At 38.1% G+C, this 3,682-nt stretch overlaps 1 pseudogene; it reads right to left on the reverse strand.

Annotated features, from left to right (window-relative positions):
* Positions 1–1,767: 1,767 nt before the first annotated feature.
* Positions 1,768–2,451, reverse strand: LOC143220638 (uncharacterized; annotated as a pseudogene).
* Between the last annotated feature and the right edge of the window lie 1,231 nt (positions 2,452–3,682).

Raw genomic sequence — 3,682 nt, forward strand, 5'->3', positions numbered from 1 at the left:
CTCTTCTTTACCATTCAAACCGTGAATTCATGTGTCTATTGGCAATCCAATTAGCGGATTTATTCCATCAATACCTGGTTTGACTCTCAGAACCATGGGATAGGTGAAGTGATTGGCTTAGCTGTTCGAATCTCACAGAAGGCGGAAACGTTCTCCAGCGGTTTCGGCATGAATCTTCAAATTCGTACATGAAGATAGAGTGCCCCACACTAAAATTTATACTGATTCGTCCCCCTGAACACGATGTTATACTATAAATCCAGCGGGTTAGCCTTTTTGAGGGTAAGGTCCTCGGTAAAACGATTGACTTTACTGCAATTGATATCGTTCTTAATCGAATTGACGCTCTTCATGAATATGAAAACCGTGAATTATGGTGTCTAATACCAATGCTGTTCAGCGGATTTACTCCTGGAATACCTGAATTGCCCGTCGGAATCACGGGATAAGGGCAGCAGTTGACTTAGAACTGTGACATTCAAGGAAGGTGATAACGTTCTCTCGGGAAAGAGTTGACTCTATACAAATACGTTACGTTCATCCGCGGTTTGTCTCTTTAATTTAATATTCATAGGGTGAATTAACACTATTCCTACCGACACATCACGGTGTACCTATTCCTACCGTGGCCGGTTAAATGACCGGTCTATCTCAACTTATATTTTTCAATACTGAATGCAGACCAATAGCCAGCTTACCTGTATAAAAATATATTTTCTTTTATCGAAGAGTACATAATCTACATTTCATTCTTTTTCGTCGCATTTTATACAAAGAAGCTTCTCAACTGTACATTTCCCGCATACGTACTGTATTCATTTTAGACAGATTTTGTTCGTCTTATTATCTTTACAATACCTTATCTGACATGTTTTCCTTCCGCGGGAACCTGTATTTGTACTTGCGATGGGTATTGGTTGATTTTCCTTGCCGAGCTCCTGTTGGTATTCGATGGCAAGTTCTTCTGTCAATTCGAACAGAAGTTCATGTCTTGTAATTTCTCCTCTTGCAGTTTCTTTATATAACACCCATGCATTTATCCCGGCTAAATCCAAGATATTCAAAAATACTTGCAAAGGCCATCTCCGAGATTTAGATTTTACCGAAAAACTTCTGGCCATTTGATCGGTCACATCTACGCCAAATTTGGTGCTATTACAGAATTGAATTGTCTCCGGTGTTCGGGTGTCATTTTTTTCAACCTGTACGAAGTTGTGCATCGAACTAAGAATTAGAACTTTCTTTCTTGGTTTGGCTTTGTTAATTGTCAACATATAATTATTTGAGCGCTAGCGTTTCGTTGCGAAAAGTGCCATGTCGTCATTTTACAGCTTCGCCAGTCATGGTAGCTCTTTTCTATTTGCCCTAATTGTCCTAACAATGGTAGTTTTTTTTTCCTAAAAGTTTTGTTGCTAAAGGTAGACTCGTAAAAAAGTTGGCTGTGGTTATATTTCTTTCACATCCTACATACGGTTCTGCTAATTTCATAGTGACAAAGTCTCCAAGAGGAACTGAATGTACTCTACTTTCATCTATTCCCGAATATGGAATGCCGTTTATTATATATTTGCTACGTACATCGGATGCTAACCAAAGTTTTATGCCAAATTTGTACGGTTTATTGGGCATGTATTGAGTGAACATACACCTTGCTTTCGATGGAAACAGTTGTTCGTCAACAGTAATATATAGACCTGGTTTATAACAATTTTGACTGTTGTCAATAAACTTGTACCAAACATCGGAAATCATATCGAATTTGTCGGTTTATAATCGTTGGCTTCGTTGAATTTTGTCGTCAAATCCAATATATCTCATAATCACCGTAAAGTCATGCCTACTCATAGTATTTGAGGAAATGAGCGAGCCCCACTTTCTGTTCCATAGAAATGCTATATCTATATTCTTGGCCTCATATGCGCCACGTGCATACATAATTGCAAACAATGCATATAACTTTGCAGTAGACGGTTCTCATTTATAACCCAACACTATAAATGCCTCTGCCTCTGTGCACTTTCTTGTAAGTTCGATTGTATTTGTATCAATTATCAAAGAAAATGCCGTCCTAACTTCGCCTTTCATAATATTACGTTTACTGTACCCAGTCGGGCCTGATGTTTCCCTAAAAATATTATGACCAGGTGGTCTTCCAGGATTGGACCGTATGTTTACTTCCTGCCAAACAGTTCCGGCCAACGTAATTTCACTTGCCTATTCCATATTCTCTCTATCGGAACTGAGTAAAAATCTCCTTCTCTTTCGTCGCCTACGTACGTTTGAAATATTCTCTTCGATCTCATCGGTGTTCGAGTCGGTTTCAAATGGATCATAATTTTTCGTAGTGTCATTTTCCATATCCAGAATTCCCTGATCATCTTCAGATATTTCTGCATCGATATCATTTATTCCCGCTAATAATACATTCGCACTTCTCAATCGTCTTGACATTTTGGGGTAAATATTCAACGGAGAAAATATGAACTAAAATTTGAAAATATAAGTCCAAGTAGATAAGAAAATGAGTAATGGATAAAATGTGAAACTTACTGCGACGTATTATTAGTCTTGTCCACTATTTTGAAAATTGCACTTGTAACACGTACTACGATATAAAATATTACGAAATAATAATAAAAAACTGCCAAGTATGCTCTTTGTGACTTCACGCTTCGATGCAATCTGTTCGTGTCGCAAGTATATACTGATTTGAATTCGTGAGAAAACGTCTATACATTTCCTTCACTTAGAAGTCATTTTATGTCATCGTAGATAAGATGGCCTACGAACATTTGAGGAACTGGACCATATAAGATTTCAATCAAGCAAATAAACAACGCAAACCCGATAGTCGATGCGAGAACTGTATACACTTGGAAGTGCCGTAAACCGTTTTCTGGAAGGCACATGTCGAATAAAATCGTGCCACAACTACATTACCTTTCGTTTGTAACGACTTTATAGCTTTGGCATTGAGTCTTAGAGAGCAACTATTACATAAATGTATAAATCGTACTACCGGTCAAATGACTGGTCGTGGTAGGTGCGAAAGACTACAAATATTTCTCAGAAAATAAACAATAAAAAAATATGTGAATATTGAAAAATGAATCATACATATATATGAGGAAAAGTCGTAAAATTTAAAGGCGATACACTTACGATGAATGTACGAAATTCAAATTGAATATTTGAAAACGGTCATTTGACCGGTCCTATTAGGAATAGTGTTAAGGTGTCTATTACCACAACTGTTGATAGTACTTACTGCTGGAATATACGGTGTAACTCTTGGAGTCACAGGATACCTGAAGCTACTGACTTGTCCGTTCGGCTCCCAATGAAGCTATTCTGTTAGCTGTTCCAATCTCAAGGAAGGTGGTCACATTCTCGAACCGCTTTTCCCTGGATCATCGAATTCACACATGATACAAATGTAGCCGCAACGAAAATGTATATGAACCTGCTTCTCTGAACACGAAGTTATACGCTTGATACAGAGTGTTAGCTTCAGGGAAGGTTAGCTCTTCGGTAAAGCGTTTGACTCTGTACGAATAGGTAATGCTCCACAACGGTTTGATGCACAGATTTAATGTTCATATCGTGAAATAAGCAGTCTATTTCCCATAGTGTAGAGCCGATTCACATCGGGAATACCTGGATTGCCCCTCCGAATTTCAGG

Source organism: Lasioglossum baleicum, unplaced genomic scaffold (assembly GCF_051020765.1).
Source record: "Lasioglossum baleicum unplaced genomic scaffold, iyLasBale1 scaffold1354, whole genome shotgun sequence".
Lineage (NCBI taxonomy): Eukaryota > Metazoa > Arthropoda > Insecta > Hymenoptera > Halictidae > Lasioglossum > Lasioglossum baleicum.